The 24,842-nt window shown below is 45.2% G+C and overlaps 2 long non-coding RNA genes across 5 annotated transcripts in view; one reads left to right on the forward strand and one right to left on the reverse strand.

The window, feature by feature from the left end:
• Positions 1 to 24,842, forward strand: part of LOC139050704 (uncharacterized) — a 235,648-nt gene that overhangs the window by 152,344 nt on the left and 58,462 nt on the right. The gene's annotated exons all lie outside the window — the stretch shown is intronic.
• LOC139050703 (uncharacterized) lies at positions 1,812 to 16,327 on the reverse strand. 3 transcript variants are annotated; one of them, XR_011509029.1, is made up of 5 exons: positions 16,040 to 16,327; positions 10,443 to 10,524; positions 5,882 to 6,031; positions 4,660 to 4,779; positions 1,812 to 2,143 (listed from the first exon to the last, which is right to left on the reverse strand). It is a non-coding gene; the product is annotated as an uncharacterized lncRNA (long non-coding RNA). The 3 variants fall into 3 exon arrangements; XR_011509027.1 differs by lacking the exon at positions 10,443 to 10,524; XR_011509028.1 differs by lacking the exons at positions 4,660 to 4,779; positions 10,443 to 10,524 and having other exon boundaries at positions 16,040 to 16,325.

The following is a 24,842-nucleotide window of genomic DNA, read 5'->3' on the forward strand; positions in this document are numbered from 1 at the left end:
CTGCTCGGAGTCATCCCCTCTAACCTCGTCAACTGTTATTCAATCGAAAATGCAGCACTATAGGTTGTGCTTTCGGCTATGAAGAATTATGTACTAAGATACGGCCTCTCGATGGCACTTTTCGGGATTGTTAGTATCCGTTCCCTGTTTTACTGAAAATCGACATAGTGGTTTGGAGAGGAGCTTTTTTTTAGCTTCCTTACGTACAGTGAATGCAGGCCCTCAAAAAATTAATGCCAAGTATACGCGTGGCATTGCGGATAATTTAGCGCTAGCTATTCTACAATGGTTTATCTTGCGAGTACCCCGGCCCCATCACGCTGAAAGTGCAATGCCTTGTTTCTGCACAAAAATGCGCGATTTGGAAACTTAATGCATTTTTTCGCTATAAGAGGATAAAGGTGGATGATTTGTAGCTTTATAAGCGATAAGGAACAATTTATACCCCCTATAAAAAAAAAGACAGTTGAGAGAATACCGACATATATACCAAGGGCTCATTAGTAAATGCGTGGGGAAGCCTATAGTAGAGGAGGGCGAACTGAAATTTGTGGGTGGCTCAACTTGGAAATCTGGGTGTGGGCAACTTAACTTTAGGGATAAGCAAAATTAAAATCTGGTGATGGCCTAACTCGAAATTGGGACGCTGTCCAACTTAAATTTGGGCGTGGGTGAAGCTAAAATTTTGGGTGGGCCAAATGATGTTTGGGGGTTGGCGAACATAAACTAGGGGATATGCCAAGTTGAAATCTAGGAGTGGGCCAAGTTAAATTTGGGGCTTGGTCAAATTGAAATTCGGATGTGGGCTGACTGAAATTCAGGTATAAGCCAAGTTGAAATCAAATGGTTGGACTTGAAATTTGGACGTCGTCCAATTTAATTTGGGGTCGGCCAACAGAAGTTTGCAGGTGGGCCAACTTGAAATTTAGGGGTGGGTGAGCTGAAGTTTGGGTGTATGCTCACGCATACTTAGACAACTTTAGCAGAGTTTTTGCATTATTTTTGAGTTTTTGAATTTCCTGTGAATTGGGCTGCCACGTACACAGGAGTGCGTGACGATGATTATTTGGTTTTCTCGCGGATACAGGCATTGTTCAGTCGGTGTTCACATGATCGCCCACGCTTGCTCGCACTGAAAATTGCGCAACCGTCCTATTCAGTTTAGAGACCACAACGCAAAATCTACTTATAAGTTGAGAAGACAAACATACGGAAGGACGCCGCACTCGCGACTAATTCATTATAAGCAATCACCTTAATCATAATATCTGCTGTGCACATTCGGGCACAGGTAAGAAAAAACAAAACACACAGGGATGTGCCACAAGGAAGATTAGATCAGATCCACAAAGTGAAGCATCTTATTACGTGGCAGAAAAAATGTTGGAGTATGGAACTCGCCTCAGAACAGCGTCCACATTAGTACGCCCCATTCATGAGGCGTTAGGAAGAGACCAACCTGGCCTCATAAACGTTACCTTCAGCTGTTATTCTCTATGCTGTTATCACCATATTTCTCAATTTTATTCACCAATGGGACGCGCAAGTGGCCCGAAATCATGCGCCTCCATCGAATACAGTGGCCCGTCCGAGGGCGCAGTGCGCAGCTGGCGCCCAAGGAGAATAGAGGAGGAAAGCACTGTGGGGAGGAGAGCGTCGCTACTTACAAATTACCAAGGGGCTTTAGCCGGTACGCGATGTGTGCACGTATCGAAGCTACCCGACGCGCATCTCACATGGCAAGTGGCGCGATACGTTTCTAATGAAGATGATGATGATGATTTATTGACATCCGCTTTCAAACGGAGCGGTGATAGTCACCTAGCCTGCTTGATTTATTCACGTATGCCGCGCATGTTTTTCATTACAGCAATTTTTTACGTCTCTATAATGGTCTTTTTGTTCATCGATAAACCAGTTGGAAGTGAGTGCTCTGTTCCTTTATCTGGTCGACTGGGCTTGTTTCTTCCTTTCTACTTTACGTTCTACCTGTTTTATAGGGCAAATCACGGTTCTAGGGGAAGTGTTCAGAAACATAGCTTGGGAGGACTCCGGCCCAGTGGTGACACATTCACTGTTGTCTTGTAGGTCCAGAGACAATAGAGTCCAAAGGGGCGAACAAATACTGGGAGCGTCTTGGAGGCTGTAGTAGAAAGAAAAAGAGCCTCATTTACTATGGCGGAAGTGTGGGTGAGTTTGTGATTCATGTATGACTAAGAACTGCGCACAAATCGCTCCGTGACAGAAAAGCACACATACCCAACACTGTTTTGAGTGTGCATTTCTTTCAATGGTGTTCTTGTGTGTGCTCTGCTGAGTGAAGCCTCGATTAGATCAAAATGTTTGCCAGATACCAAGTTGTTATGTACCAAATACAACTAATTCAACTATCACGGGAACTACATTTGCACTAATGTGCATTGAATTTATCGCCGCGTATGATTTACTAGAAACACGCAAAACAATTTATTATTTATGCTGTACTCCGTGTTAGGAATTTTAGCAGCGTTCTAAAATAACAATAGCTTTGTTTGAGTTCACATTGAAGAGCAATAACTCTATTACTAATTTCCACTTTTACTAAATAACGACAGGAATCTGCTTTATCCGCCTCGCTCGCAAATAAATTCAAAGTTAAGAATGCGAAGCAATGCTTTTTTAGTCACCGGTACACAAGCTCAGTGCATGCAAGGTTAATCCGAATTCGGGGGTAGTCTCCAAGGTGACTGTACTTGGTTCCAGCGTTGAAATTTCACGCTAGCTAGCACACCTTTTTTTGAAGTCACACGTCATTACGGGGCCAAACGCGGCTGATCACTGACGACGGAAGCCGGGCATGCAGCCGTTATGCATGTGAAACGTCGCTGCTGATGAAGTTCACCGTCTTTAAACAGGTTCGCTTGGTGGCGGCTATCGAATGTTCGGCGCATACTGGCTGAAATATTGTTATTAAAATGGAACCTGCGTGATGCTCCCCCCCCCCAAAAAAATGACCACTTCGTTCCCAAACATTACTGGCCTACAATTTGAATCGATAAAATGCACGTACCGCAATTGATACCAGTGGGCTGCTGCAGATCACACGTCAGTGAGGTATCAAAACCTTTTTTGAAGCAATAAAACAGACAAAAGCACTAACTGTCCACTAAAAATAATTGTCTACCTATATGGCAACAAGAAGACATGTTAACTATGTTTGTCGGTTATTATATGTACATTTATATATCGAACATTTACCTATGTGGAGAAGCCCTGATGGATAAGATACAAATTAAGGTAACTCCACTTGCGCGCTTCATGCTGGAATGTGACGCGGTTGATTTTTCGCCCTCTGTGGCGATCGCTGGAATTTGAGAGTGTGTGGGGCCTGGGAAGACGGCATGGATTTTTCTGAAGCGTGAACTTCTCCCTGCTCCGCTGTCCTCTGATGTTTACTGTAGATGATCCACGCATTTTTTTCTACGATGCCGTCCGAGGAGTTTGAGTAAATTCGAAATGTTTCAATCGGATGTATGCGGCTATGCCTTCGAGCGATACGAAAAAAGGGAGTGGCGAAAACCCGACGTGTGTTTGGAGCCGAATTGTAGTTGCGAAGCAACCGTTGTTCTCGAATACAACCACATCAATAACCTTAAGACACTTTGTGAGATCCTGACGAATGTTTAATAAGTATTTGGTCGGCACAAAACGAGAACCATCGCTTTTGAGCAGGTCCGCGAGCAACAAAACCCTTTTAGATGAATATGCGTATAGAACAGCATACAGAGGGTAAGGACGCGACTTTATAGGTCATATTTTCGAATAAAGCGTAGTTCAGAGAGTAATCTGAACAAGCATAAACTCCATGCAAGCTACCTGGCGCGCGACGGCGACAAGCGAAGCGATGGCGATCGCGTTCGCTCGTCGCCTGCAAGTCGTACCCGACGCGAGCGACGACTTTGAGCGACGTCTCCCCCGGTGTTGCCTGTATCAGGGAAGCGAATACACACGGAAACTGTCGTGACACGTGCTTTATTAATCTATGTAGATGTGCTTTGCTGTAAACAGCGGCATAGGTTATTTCTGTCGGTATTTCTGTAGCTTCTTATCCTTGCTCGTACCTAAATTTTGTCGTTTGCTCTTTCCGTGCGACAATCGGTATTACTTGACTGATTACCATACATCCAGTTCCGGCCTCGCGCTATCGGCCAGTCGCTCTCAGAGCTTCTGGACTAAGAGTGACCAATCCTAGATTTCCAAAACCGAGCGATCTAGTGACGAGCCCGCAAGATCTGTTCGCGCAACGGACGTTTCGTCGCTCGAAGCCGTCGCTCGTTGCTGTCGCGCACAAAGTCGCCCTCGTGAGGTTTGGGCTTTAATCGACTTGTAGCGCATATACAGTGCCATAGAATAACAGAAAGTGTGTCGCCCCTGGGTGAAGAGCAGGCTTTCTCCCAGATGACGCCATCAGGAGGCACTGTACTCTCCAGGCGACTTCAGAATACGTCCTCGACTACAAACCGCGTGCGCGTTAAGATGCCGAGCGCAGCGATTTTAGTTCGAGTTTGACTGGCAGACGGGGACATCCCATTTCTATAGCATTTCATACTATTCAGTATTTGCTTGATACTTTGTGGGTTATTCGCTCTGCATGTGCTTGCGTACACTCTAGCAGCTCACGTTTTGGAAGCGCAGGAAAGCACATAGGCCACACGATGAAGCTGGGCTTGTTCCCCCGGAACAGGCAGCAGCGCCGTGGCAGCTACCAGGGGTGTCGCAACGCAGGCATGATGAAGCGAGCTGCAACCGATAAGGTGTCTGGAGTGAAGAGTTCGAAGCGATGGCGGTGCTTGGCTACAAAGTGCGCGCGCGGCGGAGCGGCGTAGTCGGCGGCCCGGTCGCGCCATTTGCGAATTCATCCTCTCAAATCTTCACGTACGGCCTCTGTTTTCACGCGGAATCTTTAGGGCGACTAGAAAAGATCGAAAGCGTCATACCAGGGTGCGCAAACTCCCGACGTCTACCTTGGTACGCTCGGCCACATGCCGATACTAACGTCCCTTGATAATATGAAAGTGCCTCCACTCATTGAACTCTGCCACCGCGCGACCTCCTCGCCTCCTCCTCATCGCTAGTGTCACGCCCCCCCCCCCCCCCACCTCTTGGGAGCCAGTTTTGCACCCGTTTTTCTGCACGGCGATTGGTATGCTTGCCATTGCCCTTGGAAATGAGCGGATCTCGCATTTGCATGTGTTTTGGTTTTTCCTTGGCGCCATTTTTCTCCTCAGCTCGGGTGGCTCGGCGTATCGAACATCACAGATTCCTGCGATGTTGTGCTAGCGCTATGCCGTTCTGCAGGACGAAGTCTGAAAGTGTTTATGAAGTTTGTATGATACCACAAGGAAAGCGTGACGGCTTGCGCAAGAAAAGTGGCTGCACAGCATTGTCCAAAACAACTTTGTTCCGACAAAGAAGAGTGTTTTTTCGATCTCTACACAGCGCGAACCGATCTCTACGCAGCGCGAAACTGTCACTCTGCAGAAGTTACGAGGAGACAGCTTAAGCCTTTTTCAGTACGATCAAAGGTGCATGAAAACGCAACATTGTATTACGTTCGTGCATCGTTTCGCTGTCATTGCCCTTGAAATTTGATAAACATCACCTTTTTTTTTACTTTAGCATTGACTGTTCATGTCGAGAAAGGGTGATCAAAACGTATAAAACAACAAACACGCACCAAGCCCTTCATTACAATCATTTCACCGACAGCAGGTGAGCTGCCATCAAGCCGAATGAGTCGAGAAACACTGCTATTACGTCAGTAGATTTCGTCTTGGACAAAACTGGTTTACTCATGCAAATTGTATACCTGATCAAATAATAGTTAGATACTTGTACTTACCTGTTATCATTAGGAAACCTGGAAAACTCCGCAGAACTAGAAATCCCCCTCGTAGAAAAACACAGAGCCTCACAAGACATGTCATGCCCCGATTTAGCCGTCTTCATTTTATCCTTGGTTGATCTGGTAAGAACTCGAATTAGCTTAGACCTGAAGAGGGAATGGAAGAAATTGGTAGATAAGAAGACGATAAATGAGTTAGCGGTAAGAGGGAAAATGGAGGAATTCCAGATCAAGCTACAGAACAGGTATTCAGCTTTAACTCAGGAAGAAGACCTTAGTGTTTAATCAATGAACGACAATCTTGTGGGCATCATTAAGGTGTGTGCAATAGAAGTCGGTGGTAACTCCGTTAGACAGGATACCAGTAAGCTATCGCAGGAGACGAAAGATCTGATTAAGAAACGCCAATGTATGAAAGCCTCTAACCCTACAGCTAGAAAAGAACTGGCAGAACTTTCGAAGTTAATCAACAAGCGTAAGACAACTGACATAAGGACCTATAATATGGATAGAATTGAACATGGCCTCAGGAACGGAGGAAGCCCAAAAACAGTGAAGAAACTAGGGATAGGCAAGAATCAGCTGTGTGCGTTAAGAGACAAAGCCGGCAATATCGTTACTAATATGGATGAGATAGTTCAAGTGGCTGAAGAGTTCTATATAGATTTATACAGTACCAGTGGCACCCACGACGATAATGGAAGAGAGAACAGTCCAGAGGAATTCGAAATCCCACAGGTAACGCCGGGAGAAGTATTGAAAGCCTTGGGAGCTATGCAAAGGGGGAAGGCAGCTGAGGAGGATCAGGTAATAGCAGATTTGTTGAAGGATGGTTGACTGACTGTTCTAGAGAAACTGGCCACCCTGTATACGCAATGCCTCATGACTTCGAGCGTACCGGAATCTTGGAAGAACGCTAACATAATCCTAATCCATAAGAAAGAGACGCCAAAGACTTGAAAAATTATAGACCGATCAGCTTGCTGTGCGTTGCCTACAAAGTATTTACTAAGGAAATTGCAAATAGAATCAGGAACACCTTAGACTTCTGTCAGCCAAAGGACCAGGCAGGATTCCGTAAAGGGTACTCAACAATAGACCATATTCACACTATCAATAAGGTGATAGAAAAATGTGCGGAATATAACCAGCCTTTATATATAGCGTTCATTTATTACGAGAAAGCGTTTGATTCAGTCGAAACCTCAGCAGTCGTGGAGGCATTGCGGAAACAGGGTGTAGACGAGCCGTATGTGAAAATACTGAAGGGTATGTATAGCGGCTCCACAGCCACTGTAGTCCTCCACAAAGAAAGCAACAAAATCCCAATAAAGAAAGGCGTCAGTCAGGGAAATACGATCTCTCCAATGCTATTCATAGCGTGTTTACAGGAGGTATTCAGAGACCTGGATTGGGAAGAATTGGGGTTAAGAGTTAATGGAGAATACCTTAGTAACTTGCGATTGGCTGATGATATTGCCTTGCTTAGTAACTCAGGGGACTAACTGCAATGCATGCTCACTGACCTGGGGAGGCAAGGTGGGTCTAAAAATTAATCTTCAGAAAACTAAAGTAATGTTTAACAGTCTCGGAAGAGAACAGCAATTTGCAATAGGTAGCGAGGCACTGGAAGTGGTAAGGGAATACATCTACTTAGGGCAGGTAGTGAGGGCGGATCCGGATTATGAGACGGAAATAATCTGAAGGATAAGAATGGGCTGGGGTGCGTTTCGCAGGCATTCTCAGATCATGAACAGCAGGTTGCCATTATCCCTCAAGAGAAAAGTGTATAATAGCTGTGTCTTACCTGTACTCACCTACGGGGCAGATACCTGGAGGCTTACGAAAAGGGTTCTACTCAAATTGAGGACGACGCAACGAGCTATGGAAAGAAGAACGATAGGTCTAACGTTAAGAGATAAGAAAAGTGCAGATAGGGTGAGGGAACAAACGCGAGGTAATGACATCTTAGTTGAAATCAAGAAAAAGAAATGGGCATGGGCAGGACGTGTATCGTAATCTTCGTGATCTTTCTTTTTGCCTATTTTATGCCTGCCTTGGCGAATATTGAACTCTTGCTAGTTGCTTCACGCGGGACTGCGTTTTCCTTCTTTATATGAGGTCTTCGCTCCGCCTTACTTGTAGTTGGGCTAAACCCCGCTTATTTTAATCCAGTGATTACAGAGAAGCGTTTCGAAAATCTTGGTTTTTTTCTCCCTGGGATATCTTGGATATTGTGGCACTTGAAGCATACTTTAGAGAAGAGGTAGGTCGGGCTGAGGATTTCTGTGATTGCCATTTGTTGGGCGTGTTGGTAAATTGAAAGCATATTTAGCGCCAGCAAACAAGGACGTAAGGGAGACGACAACACAATGCGCTAACTTCAACAACTTGATTTCCAGGAAATCAAGTTGTTATCATATAGGTCAGCCCACTCGAAGCTCGTCAAGAGGAGCATTGCCAACTTATGCTTTGGAAATGCTCTAAAGAAGTCTTGCCACCACAAGATCTATGCGAGCCTCATGGATCAATCGGGAAGGCTATCAGCAGCAGGGTTTCCGGAATCAGTGCAAGTTTCGGTCGTCGAGGGGCTGCTAAAAAGGTGCAGGTCGGATAGCACAATTCAGGACACGGCAAATCAAGGGACGGAACGTAGAAGGAAGGTAGCGGTAGTGCCCTACCTGCATAGAACGGCACATAAACTTAAGAAAATGGCTACCCGGGTGGACACAAAAGTGGTCTTTTCCGCACCAGAAAAGCTGGCAAAAATATGTCGATTGACAGACCCGTACCGTAAGCCAGCTGCCGGGTGCTCTACGAATCATCGGAAAGCGCCAGCGGGATGCGCAGAGAGTGTTCTATATGAGCTTCCGCTGTCCTGTGGGAAGAAATACATCGGACAGACAGGGAGATGTCTTAATGACCGATTGCGGGAACATTGCCAAACTGTGGAAAATAAGCAAAACGGTCATCTGTCATCCCACTGTCAAGAATGCGGCTGTGCGCCGGTCTATGAATCCTGTCGGGTTCTTGCGAAGCACAAAGATAAAGACGTGCGAGAGATCATTGAAGCGCAGGCTATCTGGCGGAATAGAGACACTGTGTTAGTGCCCCTTCAATCGACCTATTAGATAAGGAGACGGCCTTTTTGGATGGATAAGATTTGGGTAACGTGGCGCCACTGTGCATGGTTTATATAGGTGTACTTCCTGGAAATCAAGTTGTTGAAGTTAGCGCATTGTGTTGTCGTCTCCCTTACGTCCTTGTTTGCTGGCGCTAAATATGCTTTCGATTTCTGTGAGCTGCTGCATCTGGTACGGCAGTTTGCTGAAAGAAGTTCGCGTCATGTTTGGGAAGGTATTAAAGCTTGCCTGAGAAGTCTTGCTATGCACGGTGCTTTGTTTCACAAGGAGTGCCTTTTCTGTGCGCATTTGTAATAATCAAACATTTTTTAAATATATTTTGCGGCACAGGAAAGCAAGGTTTGCGCCTCAAGGAACTAAACCGACCCTTAGTGTAATGCCTGTGTTATCCCTCCTTTAAATATGGATATGCTTGTCTCTTTAGTACCAATAAGAAAAGGAAATAGTAAAATATTGGTAAGACTTAAGGTTCGTGTGTTTCCAAGAACCTCACTAATATAACTTCAAATTAACAAAACACTAGGGGGAGGGACAGTTCGTCATCGTACGCAGCGCATTTCATCGGTAGCGCAGCATCATTATTCACCCGTGAGTTTGACGACTTCGCTGACTACTTCAGGCATCCCTATTACCAATTCGCAATTACTCATCTTGAGGCTACTTTCAGGGTACTTATTCGGCGATGTCACGTGAATCCACCGGTCGCAAATTACGACAATATGTGCCGGCATCGAGGCGTGCGAAGTCGTTTGAGACATAGGTCTTCACCAATGAGCTGTGTTAATTATTGAGATATTGAACCAGTAATGCATCAAGGGTAGAATTTAAAGGAATCGATCAAGACATCGCAATAGCAAACAAAACAAAACGGCAACATAACACAAGCTGACTTCGTAATTGGGCTTCCCTACGCTTGTCTGCGGCACACATCTGGCCCGTATGCAGGCTGGGTTGCTCCAAACTCCGGTAACATAATTTTGATGTCCACTCACATAGAGGTACTCGCCTTTCCGGCAGTTGTCACTTTCCGGCAGTCTGGCATCCGAACAAAGGAGAAGTCGTAGCCGCGAAATTGAGCCATCCTTGCTGCAAAGGCTTGTCGTCTGGTACTGCTCTCAATCGCACTTACGTGATCGCCCACTTGCTGGCCATCATTGGCGCCTCTATAGGCGGCGCACTACGCGAATACTGTGAGAGAGGCACCGAGGCAGCGCACTATGAAGATGAACCTCCTGAGAGCGGTGCCGATGACCCCCTCGAGTATGAATAACTGGACCTTCTTCAGATTGATATCCGAGTTTGAGATACCGCCATTCGATTTACTGATGAGGTACACTACATATGCGGCTCACGAGTAATATACAGTTTTAGCAGAGCGCTGCTTGCGCTGCGATCCGCTCGCCCTTAGCACTCACCTGTGGCTGCACGAACTTAGTTGATTTCGCTTACTTAACAAGCGCGTCTCCCAGAGACGCCAGTGACGCCCTTTCAGGCTGGCTGTAAAACGACAAAGAAACCAAGTAGACACACTCTAACCCTGCGCTCATGGGGCTTCGTAACAGAAATATGGGCAGAGTTATTCATTGCTCTGCAGGTATAAGCGTTAGTGTTCCCGCTAGCCTTCTAGTGAGCAGCTGTTCGCAAATTATGTTAGAATGTATCGGTCTGAGCGGAGCGCGCTGTAACGCTCTGCTGAAACTGTCTAATGTTCTGTTGACACGGCGATTGTAATGTTCGAAAAGCTTGTATTTGTAGCATCGACTACATCAGGCGTTAGGGGCGCTGCGATCACGAACGCTGCTGCTCGTCCACAATGGCAATCGCGTGCTTGGCGTGATTAAGCACAGCCGAGTCAAATACAACGTGGCCAGTAGACGTGTACGCAGTCAGGGAGGTCACGGAAACAAACAGAAATATAAGCGGTTACGCAGCACATATACATCGAAGGCTACAAAACCAAAACAACCGCCACTGAGCATAACGGCTGCTGCTCTGAAAAGGTCACACCGCTTCTACCGGCCATGCGTTGCTCGAAGCGGCAATGTCAGAAGTCCCGTAACCAGAAAAGTAATACCGAAACTGCGGGGCTTGTCGTCGATATCGTAAGTGGGCTATCTGGAACCGCTGGAAAAGAATGGCCAGGCTTAGCTTGGTTAAGCCAAGAATGCGTTGCATATTGCGCGAGTTGGGGCCCAGCTTTTCCTCCGGCTGTCGTGACGTCACGTCACATGGTTGCGCTAAAGGTCAATGGTGGCTGCCTGGCCGCGCCCAAGGGCTGAACTGAGTGATTGCAATATGCAACGCATAAAAATAGAAGCAACTTAATAAGAAACATAGCAAACTTAAAAGAGAATAGACCCACATATTAGGCGCGCAGCAATGAACAATGGCTCATACCCTGAATGGTGGCTGCCCGGCCGCGCCCAAGGGCTGAACTGAGTGATTGCAATATGCAACGCATAAAATAGCAGTCCGCCGAACAAATGTACGTTGTGTCTTTAGCAGTTGTGATCTTGCACTCCATGTGACTTCAGTATGAACAAAATAGGTGTGCTATGAGAACTTACGTTTCTATCGAAACACTTGTGCATTAAATGAACAACCGTGTTAGACTTCACGACTGACGCTGCCCACAGTTTGGAACCGTTAGCGAAATTTTGCCGTACCTGGCAGCCCAGCTTCGAAGTCAGAAGGGAGGCGGTGGCCGGAAGAACGGTTTTGTAGTTGCATACAGAAGATAGCTTGTTGATCGGGAAAAGAAATCTATACAGGAAATTCGTAGTGGACGTTTCCCAGCACTTTGCGCGCAAGCTGAAATGGCTGCTTCAAAGCCTTCTGGTTATCTTTTTCGGCGGCGTCGTTGGTCACAGCGATAACCTCAGTCTCCATGAAATCACGATGAAAAGACAATACTTAAAGCAAATTACACCTCTTGGTACTAAGTTGGCTTTTAACTTTGTAGATGCGGCAAAATGATTGTTGTTCCGAAAGGTAAATTTCTCAATATCTTACATTTATTTTTTGCCTATTTATAGTACCTTTCAATTTTTATGACGCCTGTTGAAATGAACTTCCTACGTACAATTATTATGAGCCTTCTCAACGTGATACTGCCTGCCCAATATTTTTTATGTTGTTCTCTGTCTTTCTTCTGTAACCAAAGAACACATCATTCATTCAATAAAAAGAGAGATTTACGAGGACACGTGTTTCACAAGGCTGCTAATTAAATATATTGGTGCAAAAGTTTGTTTATACTGCTTTAACCTTAAGGAAATGACAAATAGTAATGGTGTGACCAGATATATCTTAGCATTTTTTAATAGTCTGCGTAGTGAGTTGTGCCCGATTTTTAGCAGGGCCAAATCATCGAGAAATGCGGTGAGGTTGAAACTTTTGAGATAATTTCACATAATTTCTCATAAATTTCTCATAGCATAATTTCTCTGAAGCACAACTTTCTTGCGTGGGTGATCGTCTGCTATACAGTTAAACGTGACCTCGTGTCTTTTTGTTCTGCACTCTTTGTGAGTGACCCACATGATTCTAATATGGTCGCATACGTAGGCAAGGATATCCCTGCCAACAAAAAAGCCTACCGGCTCTTTCAACAAGGTTCTAATGCATAGCTCTAGGTTTTACATATATGCCTACGGAGACTGCCTTGTCAAGAATGGCGAGCCGCTAAGCAAGATTGCCACCTTGCCACCCGATTACGACAAGGGGTGCAAGACGCGCACCTCTCCCTCTCCGTCGCTGCAGCTGGGAGGCGTTCAAAGAAGCGGCCTTTGTGCTGAAAACCCGCTTCCTTCCTCCAGCCCCATCGACATTGTGACGGGACGGGTTCGGTGTGTGGACAATGATTCCAGAGTTCCCCAACGCGGAGCTGATTTGACACGGCTGGACAAGCTGCCGCGGGAACGACTTATTTTGGAGCGTCTCACGCTTCGGCCTAGCACGGAACAACGAGCGGCCCTCGATCGGCGCCGATAGTTTCCCGGAACGGCACCCCGCGCGGTTGCCTCTGTGTACAGAGCGCGGTTGCCTTTGTGTACGTAAACTGGTCTGCAGAGCAGCGGCGAGTTGGTGATGAGTAAACGAACAGTCGCCGCGTCGTAGGACCGGCGCATCGAGTGTATAAAAACTGTGGTTGTGCGAATGCTGAGGACACTTCTCTTGAGCAGTCATGTTAGACAGAGTCACTTCTCTCATGCAGTCATGTTGGACTGTTACTCTTTTTCTCAAGCAGTCATGTTAGACTGAGTTAATTTCTGTAAATAAACCCTTTTTCCTCGTTCTCGATGAGAAGCAGTTCTTCACTTCATCAACGATCTCAGCGTAAATAAGTTGGACGACGGCATGGGCCAGCTACCTTCGAATTCATGCCGTACTCCAATCTTGGCAAAGGACCACGGACGATGGGATTGAGCCCCCAATCCTGACAGCCTTTATTCGCTGTTCCATCCGCTCCACATATTCGTTTCTTTTTGCATTACAAGAACTTCCTAACATTCGTAAGGCGCGGTCGGTGATCTAATTATGCTCCAAGTTTTTGTCTCGGATTGGAGCCAGTTGTTCGCGCTGCTCAAAATTTAGAAACTTGTCCTATTTTTGAGATAGGTTGTGTCGTATTCTTTTTTTTTTCTCGGTATTAGCCACCTCTCGACATCGCCAGAGGTCCGGCTCGAGGCCGTTAATTAGGCAGCGGCGCTTCAAGAGACTTGGACAATCAAAGTCTCTTGAAGCGTGGATGAGATCAGTGTGCAGGAGGTGGGTTCAAACCTGGTTAACGAGCGGCCATTGTTTGAGCACATAGATTGCAGAACGCAGGGTGCAGGTTTCGACATCCGATGTGCAGTTGCTTTGTTGGAACAACGAGTACTGATTAAACAGCGCTCTTCCGCCAAACTTGAGGCACAGGGCAAATGAGCAGACATTCCGTTCACGTGCAGTGGTTGCCCAGAGCTTCAGCTGTTGGCTTCACGTATCTGTACGTTGATGTTTTCGTCTCATCAAATGTATAATTTCTGCTTCGGCGTTTGCAACGTATTGTACGAAATTTCAATAGGCAGGCTTATGTGACAAGCGCCAACACGTGGAAGCACCGGTTGAAAAATTACGTTTACTATCGACGCTGAATATCAGTCTAACCAGAAAAGAGGCTCTTTCAGAGCTTATTCCTTTAGGCATGGTCGGACAGCGCGAATGGGCAGACAGGCATTTTCTGAGGTCCGTCAAAGGGAAATGCTTAAAGGCGCAACTCAATAGCCAACGGCTAGAGCAGACAAATCGCTTAATGTAATACGTAGTGAGCGGCTTCATCTCCTCGTATTCAAAGTTCACAGAGATCCGCAATACAAGGGTGCGCTGTGTTCAGCTTGGAGCACAAGGGTGCTTCAAGCTCGACAGTGGCCTTATTAGAGAAGCAAGCTGTATATATGCTGCACTTCAATTCGCGTATCAGCTCCCCGTAGTGCTCACGACTTGAGCGCGCCACCACTGTCCCTATGGTATGCAAACTGCCTAGAGTTCCGCTTGCACGTTACGCAATTCGATATTGCATAATTACGCAAGAGATTTTCCCCGTTTCTTCGTATGGTCGAAGCGGCGGGACGAATGTTCCCGCAACCATGGCGCAACTGATGGGAGGATATTTGCTCTCTTTAATGAGGCGGCCGCGCCGCAAATATTTGCGCTTCGTCCATGGCTTTTTAGCATTCTTGGTCGAGCAGCGTGCCCCGCTTCTAACGTCGTGGTTGGTTGCGATCAGGACCATATCGCAAGGAACGGGAAAGTAAGTGCGGACGTTCTACGCAGTAGTAGAGGCCCAGCGTTCGAGATTTCCAGCCGAACTCGCACACGCCCAGATATGGCAATTAAAGGAGGGCCCATTACGCAGTACGCGGGATGAGTTCGTGGAATCCTTTTCTTTATGAGCTGTACCTAAAAATTCTTAGAGTCTATAGGTGGTGCGGACTAATCCTCTTATCTAGCATGATTATGGACATATTTTCTCATCTGCAAGTGTGCTTCTCTGCACTGCAGATTTGTGTAACATTATGGCGGTATTGGTAAGTGTTCTAATGAAGGTGGAGTGCTAATTGCATATCATGGGCTGGTGTCTTGCGCGTGGCTTCATGACGAGAGCCAGATATACATTTTACTTGTCACGATACAAGGAATATCTGGTTGTACATGCCATTTGCTGATGTGACTACGCTATGTTTAGTTGGCTTTTTTTCAACGAGAACTTCAAAGACAAGTCTTGAAGGATGTACCGGAACATCGAACTGTGGCGGTGCCGTGAGCAGTTATGCAAAGTCGTGCATATAGCATGCCCAACACTTCATTACTCGTGCCTTCTATAGCTCATAGACCCGGTGAAGGGTAGCAAGCTAGAAGAGTTAACTGCTGGGCTAGTTAGTGATCTTGCATGCTGAAAAGATTTTGCGCCTAAAAACAACACACACAAGAAAGACGACGACACCACGGGTGCCCATGGTGTCGTCGTCTTTCTTGGGTGTGTTGTTTTTTGGCACAAAATATTTTCAGTAGCAGGCTAGAGATCACTTGATAAAATAGTCGTCTCTGAGCTTCCTTGAATAAAATCTCTCATCTAAATGTTTAGTCCCAATTTCACTAGGTCATGTTCTGGTGGTCTTACAGAGCGTTTACATTGCCTGCAACAAGAAATTATGAGAGAATGTAAACATGTCCAATAATATGCCCATTATTGTAAGCTTATTTCTCAAAATTATTCGCGTAATGGATTCCTTGAACGTTATAGCACTCATTGCAGCATTTTCCTCAGTTTTCAAGAAAGAAATGGCATTTCAGGAACAGCGAGAGCATTCTTCCTGCTGTATTTACCGCACTCACTTCAGGGCATGTGTGACCATCTAAGGCATGCGTAAATTGGCTTCAATTATCGCCACTGAAACACCAGAACCCTCTTCTAAGAGAGATGTTGCAGGAATAGAGCAACGAATCTTATAGAGCAGCCTATACTTACCTATGAACTGTCAAATTCAGCATGATAGCGCGGAGCAATGCCATCTCACAGTTGCGAAGTTAAGTTTTACGGGTGGCAGTGGGTGGGCTGCATTTTTAATTCATAAGTACCAGCGCTAAATGAATAAGACACGAAGATATGACACCCACAATGTTCATGGTTTGCAGCCTGTATGGTGCCTGGTTTGGCGGTGTTCCGTTCTTTTCGGGCTGGTAAGATGAATCACGAAGTCTTTGGAAGCCTTCTAAAAGTTTCTAAGGCACATTTCTGAATGTCTGAGTAGCACCAATAAAGACTCTACTTTAAGTAAAAGATGGTAATTGTAAATCTTCTCGGGCTTTTTATCGTATGCTTTGAAAAGCCGCACGTCTTCATTTATTCCTACCAGGAATCTCCAAAGATGAGCTGTGCTTTCTCTTCTTCCTTCAGTTATACTTCGCTGAATCCTCCTTTTGATGTGCTCATTGTGCTGAGAACTAAAGCCCAAGAATAAGAAACTAAGGACACGTGGAGAAATTTCTGCTTTCAGCCTGTTCTTCACAAAAGCGCGTGCTTCACAAAGGAGTAAGCTTCAAGGCCGCATTCATCACAATCACTTTCGCTTCACCGTGAATGAAAAGCGCCTTTTAGAGACTCAGAGACGCGCCCACGGGACGGCTTAATAACCTGCTGAAAACTGGCGCTCTGCAAAAAAAGCCAAAAAAATAAAGAGAGAGAAAGAGAGAGACAGAAAAAGCAAAACTTGGTGAAGTTGTTTTGGGTTTCCGGACACGTGTCATTGTTGCCGACCTGTCTGAGCACTCCTTTAATCATATTTAAGGATCAGTTTCAAAAAAGTGAAAAAAATCGCATTTAGGCAGAGGTGCGCGGCATCCTTGACTTTAAACTTCGTCATTGCTACTTTCTGTTTAAGAGTGTCACAGGAAATAAACTTAAGAAAACACTTGCGACTGCCTCGCGACCAGCTTCGTATTCAACTTTCTTCCAAAATGTGAAGGCGCATCAGAAGAAGGTGCACTTTCAAGGTAGAGATCCCACGGGTGCTCGGCATGAATGGTGGGAAAGCGCGTTGCTGTGCGAAAAGCAAAAAAGAAGAAAAAGAAAGAAATCATCAACAAGCGACTTTGAAAATTTTTTTCATGCGAAGCCTTCTTCCTGTCACCCAAAATATGTTCCGTTAAAACTAAGTCCACGTGGTCAAAGTGGAGCGAAGCATTGTCTTCTACATCTGTCAGTTCCAATTATTACGGTCGCAAACTGAAAGTGCGTAAAGAGAGTCAAAGAAATCATTCTAAGGTGGAGTGCTGTTAAAAAGCTCTAGGAGGGTGCAAAAAGTGTCTGTGTTGCGAAGAAAGTAGGCATAACGTGGCAGTAGAAGCCTGAAAAGTGAAGAAACCGTGGCCACAGCACCACATAATTCAGCCTGGAAGTGTAAGAAATTCTGAAATTCCTGAAAACAAGTGCGTAACTTATGTTCAGGAATAGTAGTAGTAGTAGTAGTAGTAGTAGTAGTAGTAGTAGTAGTAGTAGTAGTAGTAGTAGTAGTAGTAGTAGTAGCAGAAAACTTTATTTGTTTCGTTGTAATGAAGTCTCAGAAGGTGGAGCCTTCAGTCCCCGGCCTCATTTAGTAGTAGTATTTTATTTCAGCCATATTGTACAATATGCCGCGTCCCCAAGGATAGAGGCTGAAGGAGGCAAATAAACCATGCCTCCTGACAACGCCTTGTCCCCGAATTCCGAGTCGTGGCATCGGTGGCGAACAGGCAAAGCGCATAATTCTCAGGGACCCTGCTCAGTAAAATTAATACCTCAATAAAGTCAACAAAAGGTATACCAACAGTAAGATAAAGAACTGCAGAAAATATTTAGCCATAGACGAAAAACAGAAATCGATGCGGATTAGTAAATGAGCAAGAAGAGAACAAAGACATTCACGCAAATTTATATGTTTCTGTGAATATTCAATATTATACAGACGAAAAAGGCATCTTTACTTTTTCTTTAAACATCGACACGCCAGTACTTTCTACAGCTATTTCCACAATCAACTGGTACGTATTACACAGGATTGCCATTTGGTGATGTAAGAGTTGTTTTCCATATTTAGGTCTAGATCTAGTGGCGGACAACGCGACAACATGCAAGTCATATGTTATATCCCTCGACCGATAAGTATTACTGAAAGTACCGAAAACGAGCTTCATTTTATAGAAAATGTAAACTGCCAAACCCTAGTTATAAGAATGAAAAGATTGCGAACATAAGTATCGAAAACATTTGCTTAAACTTGCCTGCACACAACGCTTGTGGGGCTGTTTTTTGAAGTAAAAACAATTGAAACGAATCAGCTTTATTGCACGTACCCTATACTAGGTTACGGTATACAAGATGGGAATAAAGTAGAGCAAAATGTCATTATTTCTTAACTTGTTTTTGAAGAAGATGGCTGATACGATAGATTACACAAATTGATCTGGCTATTTTCATTCTAATACAATTCACATGATCTGTCCACCCTAGGTCGCTGCGGAAGCATACACAAAGAAACTGGCAGCTATGCACTTGTTCCATACGCGAGTTATTGAATTGTAATTTGATATGAAAACTTAATGGTTTCTTTTTGAATGAAAGAGCATAAACTTCGTTTTTTTTACATTAAATTGAAGCTGGTGGACAGACGGCCGAGTAAATGCTGGTTGAGCCAGGCATTAAACTGCTCCTCCAGTACTTTAAGATTAGAAACAGAAAAAATACATTTCTATCATCAGCCAAGAGCACAATGTCAGTGGTCAATGGAATGTTGACAACGTCATTAATATATACAGCAAATAAAAGAGGTCCCACAATTGAACTCTGCGGGACATCAGAATTCACCATACCGTAATTAGATTTTACACGTTGCATCTGTGTATATTGTGGTCATTCAGTTATATAATTCTTCAAAAGTGCATTTGCAACTCCGCGAATTCCGTAAATGTCTATTTTTTGTGGTAGCATTGAATACATCACAATGTCGAAGGCCTTACGAAAATCTTGAAAAATTTCAACAGAAAACAATCTATTTTCAAAATTGTTAATTATGGTATTTCCTATATCTAACATTACTGTTTGAGTCGATTTACCAGACTGAACACCATACTGTTGTTAAAAAATTAAATTTTTAACTTGTATGAAATTGTTTAGCCGATTAAAAAGTACTCGCTCAGTTACTTTTGATAAAATTGGCAGTACCGATATTGGACGATAATTGTTCGACACGTGTTTGCTGCTGCTTTGAACAAAACTGTGACACGCGCCACTTATAGTTTGTGAGAGAATACTCCAGTGAGCAGCATTCTATTGCATATAGTCCATATATTCGTAAGCGGGCCAGTGACTATATAGCAGCGCATTTAATAGGGAGAACAGCAATTTTGTCCTCTCCAGCTGAGCACGTGTTCCTAGAGGCATTAATGATCCTAACGGCTGCGTCTGTTGATGTAGGTGACAAAAATATAGAATAGGCACTACAGGAGGGTATATAGTGCTGGTTAAATGAGTGTTAAGGGATGCATGGTACGCTCCTGCTGCTATAAAGTGATCATTAAGTTTATTAGCAACTAAAACGCCAGAATAAGTTACCCCATCGATACTTAAATTCGAGGGAAGGTGTTGTTTCTTGCTCCCTATCATTAAGTTGATTCCTTTCCAAAGTAGTTTGGGGTTATGCGAGATAGACAAAAACATACTTATATGGAGTAAAAACTTTGCCTTCTTTAAACTGAGGTTAATTACTTCCGGAACTTCTCAAACTCAATTAACTTATCCGGATTTATTGTTTCGAAAAAGCGGAAAAACTTTTTTTTTTCAATGCTTTCCAATGCTGCTCTTGTGATCCAGTATTTACTAGCCTTCCTATGCTTTTTTATAGTTTGTTTCGGAAATGTAGTTTCATAACATTCTAATACTTATTAATGAATGTATCGTACGCACGAGATGAGTCCGCTTCATTGTATACGTAAGCCCAATTGATAGTAAACATCAAATTAAAAAAGCGGGCGATACTGTTCTTATCATAAGCTCTCCGTGGGCGTGTGAGAGCATTCATTTTTGTTTTTGGTTTCTTCGGAAAGAGCGAAAAGAAGGGACTGATTCCAGAAGAAAATACACCTGTCATATTGCAATCCGGAGGGTGATCAGTAAAACACAGATTTATTAATGTTCCCGTGTGTTGTGATATGCACGTGGGCAAATCAATAACATTCTCGCAATAATTTGATAGCATTGCTTCATTCAACATAATCTTTGAGGGGTATCTTCCAGCAAGATGATATTAAAATCGCCTAACACAATGATCCAGGGAAAAGACGGGGAATGCGGCAGATGGAAATTTAAGACGATGAGCAAAACGTGAACAAGGTGAATGCAGGAGCCAACGTTTCGACAAGTGGACTTGTCTTCTCCAAGGAGACGTACGCTTTCCTCGCCACAGTATATATAGGTGGGGTTCTTCTAAAGGGGAGAAGGTGTGAGGCGGGAGGGTGCGGAAACGAGGGAATTAATTAATATTTGGGGTTTTACGTGCCAAAACCACTTTCTGATTATGAGGCACGCCGTAGTGGAGGACTCCGGAAATTTTGACCACCTGGGGTTCTTTAACGTGCGCCTAAATCTAAGCGCACGGGTGTTTTCGCATTTCGCCCCCATCGAAATGCGGCCGCCGTGGCCAGGATTCGATCCCGCGACCTCGTGCTCAGCAGCCCAACACCATAGCCACTGGGCAACCACGGCGGTTAGGAAACGAGGGAAGGTGTGTTAGCGTGTCGAGTTGGCAGTAAAGGAACACTGTCCACAAAGTCAAAGCCAGGGCCACCCCCCCCCCCCCCCCCCCGGTCTGTCAATGCACGCGTGTTAGCCGCCGTGTCAAGGGCGTCTGACACGCCGGCTGAAAAAAAAAAATGGAATAGAAAGGGAGGAAAAAGAGCGAGAGAAAAAAAAAGGGGGGGGATACGCCAAGACATCAAACTAAGTGTTGTTGCCTATAGCTTGACGCTTAGCATAGCGAATCGATTCTAAAGCTCCCTTTGAAACACAGAGCATGTGTTGGTGGGCTAGTTGGTTAAGCATGATTACAAAGACGGCGCCGAATAAAACAACACACGAAGAAGGGAGACACGAGACAGCAACGCCTACGTGCTGTCTCGTGTCCCCCTTCTTCGTGTGTTGTTTTATTCGGCGCCGTCTTTGTATTCATGCTTTGAAACGTTTATGCCTATTGGTTGCAATGTCTTGAACTTATGGATAAGGTACGATTCTGTGTATTTTCTTTCTCGTTCAGAACAGAAATTTGACTGTAATATGTAGAGTTTAAGTTCATTAAAGTTATGACCTGGTTGGTTGAAATGCTCGGCGACGGCTTTGGGAAGCTATTTAGCTGTGTCCGCGCAATGTCCGTTTAATCTGACGTTCATTGATAGTCCTGTTTCACCGATATATTGTTTCTTACAGAAGGAACATTCAAGCATATAAATCACATCCGAACTTGTACAAGTGAAGCTAGATTTGACTTCATGGTATGGTATGATGAACTTTATTTGGTCCTGAAAGTCAACCATAGGTTGACGCGGGCCGCTCCCACGCTGGGACTGTCAGGCCGAGCACTTCAGCCACATCGCGGGCCTTCTGGACTGCCCGTAATTGGTCAGAGAGTGATTCGCTGTGTAGCATTTGCCGCCACCATTCTTCTTCCTTGTCACAGTCTGTAAAGACCGCGGGGCACTGCCAAAGCATGTGGTTAAGAGTAATGATGCCATTGCAATTATTACAGTTGATTTGAGTTTCCCTCTCAGGATAGATCCTGTTAATAAAATCTGGACTTGGGTATCTTCTAGTCTGTAGCAAACGTAATGTGACCGCTTGGGCTCTGCAAAGCTTACCGTGTGGCAATGGGTACTCCCTTCTGCTTAAATAATAATGCTTCGTGATTTCGTTATATGTTAATAATCGATCCCTGTGTTCCCCGGGTGAAGTGTAAGTTGCTCGGTGTTGAAGAGTACGGCTAGAAAGTCCTGGTGCTGCTTCATTTGCCACCTGATTGAGGTTTCTCCGAGCTCCGTCCACTACCCCCAGATGTGCAGGAAACCAGCGAATTTCAATCCTCTCACTGTTGACCTTCTCTAGTAATTTTGTTGCTATCCGCGTCACATATCCGTTGGTAAAGTTGCGTATGGCTGTTCTGGACTCGCTGTAAATATGTGTCCACCGATTAGCCCGTATGGCTAAGGCGATTGCTACTTGTTCTGCTACTGTTGGGTCCTTGGTATAGACGGTGATGGCATCCCGTATGTTACCTTGAGTGTCTACAACAACGGAGGTATACGCATCCTTATGTGTATAACTATTTGCGGTGCTTTTAATTTTAATGTCACTTTGAAGGTGCCTGAGGCTTTACACCTAGGGCGACAACAGGCTTTTATTACGGGGGAATGCTGTTGGCTGACTTTCGCGCGCACTAACATGTCTTTAAAGTTCCTGTTTCGGTGATAGGTAACCCTAGGTACATCCTGGATCATTTTTCGCACACGCTGGTTACTTGATAATATTGGGTTGTACTCGATAATATTGGGTGGTATACCCCCCAATATTATCAAGTACCACAAGATATGTATGACGACAATGGCTAGAAGACGATGGCATAACGAGAGTCGGATGACATAGCTGGAGTGATGACGATGGCACGATCACGACCCAATGACGACGACGGTCTCACACTGAGGCATGATAGCAACAGACGATGACTGCATGACAAGGGCGCATTGATTCCGATTGAATGGCGAGTGTATGATTATAGTACAATGACGAAGTAAGATTCACGTCAATGAAACATCGAAGGCGGTATAACGGCGATGATATGAAAGCAATCATATTACGTTACAGAAGTAGTGACGATGATAAACCACAACGTGACGGCGACGATATGACAATGCAAAGACCACGATGACCAAGACCCATATCTACCGGCCTTAGCCATTAGACAACTTGGGCAACTGGGTCGGAGTAGAAGGCGTGACGATGACAGCATGATGAGAGTAAGGTTACGCGGCTGGAGTAACGACAATGCAATGACCACGATGGCATCACAACGAGGATCCCATACCTTGCAGCCCAAGCAGGCTGACGGCTGGGGCTAACTGGGTCGCCGTAAGACGCTAGAAAAATTAGACAGACAGACAGACAGACAGACAGACAGACAGACAGACAGACAGACAGACAGACAGACAGACAGACAGACAGACAGACAGACAGACAGACAGACAGACAGACAGACAGACAGACAGACAGACAGACAGACAGACAGACAGAGACAGACAGACAGACAGAGACAGACAGACAGACAGACAGACAGACAGACAGACAGACAGACAGACAGACAGACGGACGGACGGACGGACGGACGGACGGACGGACAGACAGACAGACAGACAGACAGACAGACAGACAGACAGACAGACGGACAGACGGACGGACGGACGGACGGACGGACGGACGGACGGACGGACGGACGGACGGACGGACGGACGGACGGACGGACAGACAGACAGACAGACAGACAGACAGACAGACAGACAGACAGACGGACGGACGGACGGACGGACGGACGGACGGACGGACGGACGGACGGACACTGAAAACGGCTAAAGGAGGTAAAGTATGCTATTCGCATTAAAAGTCAATTGAAAAGAATTCGCGCAACACTTGACAATGACACCTTCTTTCGAAATATTTTAAGATCTGAAATGTTTATTTCACCTTTCTTTTGTCCGCAAGTGTCTCTCCCTGTCACTGACTAGCCCTGAGTGTTCCGTTGGCGTTGAAATGATTGTGGAGCCAGCGAGGCATATGTGAATCTGTTGTTCATTGTGCACACCACCAAGGCAAGGTGTTTATTTAGAATGAAGACATGCTCTATTATGAGAAAAAAGTTAGCTCAACATATCTGTACCCTGCCGCACACAAAGCACTTTGTCACTGAGGCAAGGTCCCACTAGCCGCGGCACTTTCCTTAGCCTTAAGTTATAACCTTCTTTCCACAGACCAGAAGCTTTCGAGACGTCGAAGATATGTTCTTCGTGAAGGTTGCCGCGTAAAAAAACAAGTTTACCATCTTTAGCAGTGGATCAGACACAGCGTTGCACACGATCCAGAGCAACCAATGCAGAATTGCAAGGCCATCCGCGTTCTATTAACTCAAAACATCGTCCTCTTCGTACATGAGATGACTCTTGTATTGAAAAGCGCGTATGTTCAATTCTAAGGCAAAAGCATTAAGTGGCGCATACTCTCAATGGTGTTCAAAACGCGGCGTGCGGCACAGAAATTCATGCGAGCTCGCCAAACGCCGACATACCCTCGTGCCACTGGTCTCACGTTCGGTCGTCGTCTTCTGCCACAGCTGGCTCTGATGACGCTCATCATGCGACAAAAACGCAAAGATAATTAGGATACAGCTCATTCAGGCACATGAACCCACGACATTCGGTAGGAGTAGAACCCTCGAGCTTATGTGGAAGTACCCGCGAGCTTTGGTGTTAAGGTGAAGTTAATTAAAAAAAAATAATTATGGGGTTAAACGTGCCAAAATCACGATCTCATAATGAGGCACGCCGTAGTGGGGGACTCCGGAAATTCTGACCATTTGGGGTTCTTTAACGTGCACCTTAATCTAAGTACACGGGTGTTTTCGCATTTCCACCCACGAAATGCAGCCGCAGTGGCCGGGGTTCGATCCCGCAATCTCGTGCTTAGAAGTCCAACACCATAGCGG

The sequence above is a fragment of the Dermacentor albipictus genome, chromosome 10 (genome assembly GCF_038994185.2).
Source record: "Dermacentor albipictus isolate Rhodes 1998 colony chromosome 10, USDA_Dalb.pri_finalv2, whole genome shotgun sequence".
Classification (NCBI taxonomy): Eukaryota; Metazoa; Arthropoda; class Arachnida; order Ixodida; family Ixodidae; genus Dermacentor; species Dermacentor albipictus.